General features: G+C 35.2%; 1 long non-coding RNA gene across 1 annotated transcript; it reads left to right on the forward strand.

The window, feature by feature from the left end:
• Nucleotides 1-1,224: 1,224 nt before the first annotated feature.
• LOC148782456 (uncharacterized) lies at nt 1,225-5,790 on the forward strand. Its single transcript, XR_016053173.1, has 3 exons — nt 1,225-1,435; nt 4,938-5,251; nt 5,355-5,790. It is a non-coding gene; the product is annotated as an uncharacterized LOC148782456 (long non-coding RNA).
• Nucleotides 5,791-6,000: the final 210 nt, after the last annotated feature.

Here is a 6,000-nt window from a genome sequence, read left to right on the forward strand (position 1 = left end):
TGACTGAAAGAGTAGAACTAAGGTATATGCTCCCTCGGGAGGATAGTATATCTGCTCAATTCCTTTACTTGAGGCGTTCCCTCTTGTTTTCTTCTCTTTCCAAGGATTTTCAAATTTACGTTATAACGGGCATCTTATTTTAACAAGAATAATGGAAAATGCCCGTATAGGCTCCAATCACTAGGGCCGTTAACAGGCCTAGCTTTCCATGGCCGTAAATAGTGCAGGCCCATGCTTGGCGCAGGTCTGAAAATTTAGTTCTGGACCAGGTGCTGGCCTGGACCGGACACATTATGATGAAGCCTTAGCCCGGCCCAAGTTGAAAAAAATGGAAACCATTCTGAGTCCTCCATAAATCTGAAAAAATATATATCTCAGGCCTAACAAACCCCCACAAGTCTAACCTGTGGGGCTGAAAATGGGCTGAAACCAGGCCCGGCTTGACCCAGATAGGATCCTTTAGCAGCCCTACCATCACAACCTTGTGATTCAACATTTTATCCATAGACCAGCTGAGGTTTTAGGACCACAAAAAATGAAAAGAAAAAATATCAAAAAAGATTAAAACAAAAAGTATAATCAGAACCAAAAGTAAATGTTTACAAATAATGGAAAGCAGGAGCCTATGATACAAGATGTAACGTATCGAACAGCCCCACCTCATATTTACACGTTCCAAGAAGACCGATAGTTTTAGTCATATACTCGTAATTAACTTCACCAAGTTACAAAATTCTGGATGTTTTACTTGTATCCATCCCTTTATTTCTTGAGATAATATGTTTAAAATGATTCAAACGGGGTGGATTATTCTTTAACACCAAGCATATGTTGCTTGGTGTTCAAAAGCCTTCCCTTTCAATCGTAAATGGACAATGACACCAATTTGTTGAATGCAAGTAAAAGCACGTGTTGTTGTTAATCGTAAAGGATTTTCCGATGGCTTTCCTCACAGCCTTTCTGAATAATTCCCGGAGGGTGAGGGTATGTTTCTTTTGAGTTAATTACGTGCAGACTTTATATAAGAACGTTTGTTGTATGTTCCGTTATTATTTTGAATTAATTACGTACATATATAAGTATATAAAATACAATCTGCTCCGTTTATAAGTGAATATTACAACTAAGGTCGGTTTGACTGATTTTTTTTTACAAAATTATCCCTCGGTCCCTGAACCACCTTTAAAGTTTTTTTTTAATTTTCATTCGTAGGGCACTGTCTAATGGGATTGGGGCACTTCCCATACTGTCCAAAGATTATATCCCGGGAGCGCTTTCTAATTCCCTTAAAACACGAAAAACCCAATTTTTGATCGCTCTCTCAACCTCCCTCTCTTTTTCTCTCTCACTTTCTCTCTCTACCGTCGACCTGCCCAAGATTTAATGCTAAGATCTTGGCACATTTCTGTAATATCGGCGTGAATTCAAAAATCTGGTGAGTCTTTTTTTTCTTTTATACCCTATTTTTCGGATTATTAGTTGTTTGGTTAGGGTTTTATATAGGGGAAGTATGATTATTACATTGTAAGTTGCCATTCAAAGGAGATGATTAGGGTTGCTAGAAGGAGAATATCACTTCACAATACAATCAAAAATAAGAAAAAAAATTGGTAGGAGAAATCAACAAAATCATGAAGTTTTCGTTTTTGACATATGAGGGTTTTTTTTTTATTATTATTGAATCTAGTGTAAAATCAATGGTTTTGGTGTTATATTTTCCTTCATACATGTAATTTATTTTTTAATTTAGTTATTCTGTAATGTATCATGCTCAATTTTTAATTGGTCTTAGAAATTTACCAAAATTATCATGAAATCATGAGTTAGGGTTTAATTTGAATGAAAATGCCAATTTTTCTTGGGTTTTATTGGGATTTTATCTTCTTTAAATGCATTACAGTGGATTTTCTGGTTTTTGAATAATTTTGGGGCCGGGACTTTAAATTTATTTAAAATGCATGAATTATATTTGATTTATTGAGATTAGTGTTTTGATTTTATTATGAAAACGTGAAGAAAATTTGAATGAATGGTTTATGACTAGAATTATTGAAGTGACTTGGCCCCGGGAAGGTAATTAAAAAAACAATACAAAATAAAAATTACTTGCAAGATGTAAATAAGGTTGATCACTCTGTGCATTCAAACATAAATTTCAAGTAGCAATATTTGCATTCCCAATTAGGCCGTGCTTTTTTCTTTGGTAAATCCCATTATTCCAGGATTCAGCCTTTGCTACTACACAAGAAGTTGTACATTCATAATGCACATATGCACAATGCAGACAACAGTTTTTGTACCTTTGAATTTTATTTTATTTTTACAGTGTTCCTTAAATCTTATTAATCAAAGAAAACTAATCAAAGAAAACTAATCGAAGAAAAATTGAATGGATGGTTCATGATTTGAAAATAGTGTTTTGATTTGATTATGGCAAGATGAAGAAAAATTGAATGGATGGTTTTTTATTTGAGAATAGTGTTTTGATTTGATTATGGGAAGATGAAGAAAAGCTGAATGTAAAAGTTGAGAATAATTTCTTTGGTTTTATTTTCCATTGAAATATGGGAAAGCTTTCTATGTTCCCCTACAACATAGAAGTTCTATCCTCCCCTTTATCCAGCTGTTCATTTTTTAATAGAGGGCTAAGATTGCCCCAATCACAATGTCACGTCTCTAGACTATTTTATTTTTATTTTTTTCTATTAACTATTTTGACATCAAATTTTGGACGTCCAATCCTCTATTAAACTCGCACTAGAGAAAAATATAAAAAAATATATATATATTCAATAAAATAAAATAAACAAAATACCCCTGAAAGATTCAAAATGTATTTTTGTTCTTTTTTTATTGAAAATTTATTGTTAATATTTTTTATAGGTGCGCCCCAATGAGAAGATGGCATGTACCAAATTTCATATTCAGAAAATTTGTATTAAAAAAATAAAAATAAAGTACTTTAAGATGTCAGATCTAAGATCGAACGGTGAGTGGCTCTCTTGATCAAAAATAGACGGCTGGATGGTAGGGGGAGGATAGAACTTCTATATTGTAGAGGGAACATAGAGAGCTTTCCCTTGAAATATAACATGTTATATTCTTTTCTAATTGATGGACAGTTTATGTATTGTTTATCTTAGGATATTTCACTTTAATTTCATGACTCTTTTTAAACCCTTGTTATTATGTAGAAATGATGAATGTTCACTAAGCATTGCACAATATGAGAACAATATTCAATCTCAACCATTATATTTTCAAAAATATACAATTCCAACAGTTGCCTTCAATGATAGTTGTTTCCTCAATTAAGTTCTTTAGTACTAGTCAAGTAAACCAATATAAATGATTTTAGTGCATTCACTATATTATGATGCATGTAGTAAGTCTATTTTCTTAAATTGGAATATAGTGCTATAGATAAGGTGGAAAATCAAGGGAATAATGCTGGAGGATTATAGGACGATGTACTATTGTACCTGAAAGAGAATCACATCTCTGAATTGGTGTCTCGAGGAAAGGTAGAGACAAATGCCATCATTTATGTCAGTTTTTTATAGGATGATGTATAGTAATAAAATGCACATCATATGAATGTTGTTAACAATCTACACATTAAAGTGTCATTGTTGTTTTTAGGCGAGACCAAGGATTTACATCGACGAGTCCTATTCTGTTGCCAGGTCATGGCCCATTATAGAGGAGTAACATGCAATTGTTGAGAGGGTGGGGTTGTTGCCATTGGTTCAACTAGCAGAGCTCGAACCTAGATATATTGATCATCCATTGATGATTACTATGACGAAAAAGTGACATCTCGAGAGGAACGCCGCACATCTGCCGATATGCATCGGAGAAATGATGTCCACATTGTATGATGTATGGCGGATACACAGGCTGAATGTCACTGGTGATCCCGTGCTAACCAGGGATTGCTGGCCATATACGACATACATAGACGAGTGGCTGGGGAATTTCCCAGAGGATCGTCAATTGCATATCTAAGTTCAATTAGTTGAGGAGTAGAATCGTTGAGATACCTAAGAATGAAACACAGGTTGTAATAGACCAACACACGACGGCTTATTTGCTCTTCTAAGTCGGTCACACCATCTTCTCCAGTGCGAAAGGCAATGAAGTGCCAACGAGATACTAGACTTTGTTTGAAAACTTCGAACGCATGGGATTATATGCCTGAGGGCCGCGGCTCTAGCATACCTATTTCAGTAGCTTTAGAAGTCTGCAACATTAAAAGCTGATGAAGTCCCACACCATCACCTAAATGGCTTTTCCACCTTATTTCAGGTTAAAATCTTAGTTTTATAATATATGAGCTCCTCTTTTTAACCACCACAAAAATCACTTTTTATGTTTAATGAATTTCGTTATGTATGTTGCGCAGTCATGGCCATTAGAACATATAAAAACTCTCCGGCTTTATCTAAAAAAAAAGAGTTATCCGCACTGGGGATGGAAGTCTCCAATTCACAGTGAGAACCCAATTCACAACGAATCATACGCCAAGAACTCGATATGCTCATGCCTGAGAGGGTAATTCTAGTCGAGTATAAACTTATATACATTTTAATTATATTGTGGTGATAGTTGAATCATTTTGAGAGTGTTATATGCATCGTTATGAATTGTTTTGTAATTATAGTTAAATCATATTGTGGTGATAGGTGAATCATTTTGAGAGTGTTATATGAATCGTTATGAAGTGCTTTATAATTATAGTTGAATGATATTGTAATGATAGTTGAATCATTTTGAAAGCGCTATATGAATATTTTTGCAATTATCTCCGTAAGTACATTGGGACTCATATGTGAAAGAGAAAGACCACGGCCGTGAGGTCCAAGACATGGAAGTTTATAAAGAATATGTATATGGTATTGCGATGTACAATACTTATATTATTTTTGACAATACAGCATAGAGATACTTGCCGGATCGAGTATTGCGTCAATTTGGATTGACGCAACCCATTCCAAAGAATCCTGGTAGATGGCAGAGGGGAGAGAGGCATGGTAGGTTTGTAGAAAATTCGGAGGTAGAGCTGCAGGACCAGATCACTGGATGGAGAAATGCCATTGATAATTTTCAAGCAAGCGATGCGAACCTGAATGGTGGTTTGCCCTCATTGGAATATAGACAGTGGTATGCTTGGGTTTTTAGACCTAGGATTCATAACACTGACCTCGAGCGCACTGATAAATATGCCCCTTGGGGCTATGGTGATATTCTCGTATGCCTTTAACTTTATTTTATATTCTATTTATTATTATTTCATTTATTTATTTTATTGTATTTATTTTATATTTCATTTATTATTTCTTTTATTGCTACAGAGGAATGTATATTGCATGGCGATAGAGATGTGGGGCTCTGCACTAGCTGCCCCTAACACTGAAACGATATGTCAGTATGTGTCCACTGTTAGGAGGGACTTGATGATGGCTAAGGAGGGGAGGAAGAGGCCAGGGATGCAGGAAGAGGAGGAGGTTCCAGTTGTGACTCAAGAGCAAGAATTGGTTATCACACCAGAGGCAATGCAACCGCGGTTCCAATTTCAGCGAACAAGGATCCTAGGGTCTCAAGTAGAAGGGTCTCAGGTTGTAGGGTCCCGCACAAGAAGTGGGCCCTAGAGTGCAATCGAGGAAGAAGCTATATAATCCAAGACGCAAGGCTTGATGATTTTTTTTTAATGGATTCTCAATGTAATTTTGCTTTTTGAGACTTAAAAATTGTAATTATTGGCAATATATATATTTTTTGGCTTTAATACATATCCTTTTTTGGGGTACAAAGCGGTAATGATGCACTTTTTAATTGCGTGTTGAGATTTTGGTTCTTTAATTTTGGTTACAACACTCGAAAAAAGAAATGGGTAAATATCATCACCATACGTAAATTTTGAAGTTGTTGGTTTCTTCCCTGGTGTGGAAGTTCTCATACTTTGATTAGTCTCTCTTCTTTTCTTATTTTTGAAATAAA

Source organism: Amborella trichopoda, chromosome 4, assembly GCF_054954075.1.
Source record: "Amborella trichopoda isolate Santa Cruz 75 chromosome 4, AtrichopodaSantaCruz75HAP2 v2.0, whole genome shotgun sequence".
In the NCBI taxonomy this organism is placed as follows: Eukaryota; Viridiplantae; Streptophyta; class Magnoliopsida; order Amborellales; family Amborellaceae; genus Amborella; species Amborella trichopoda.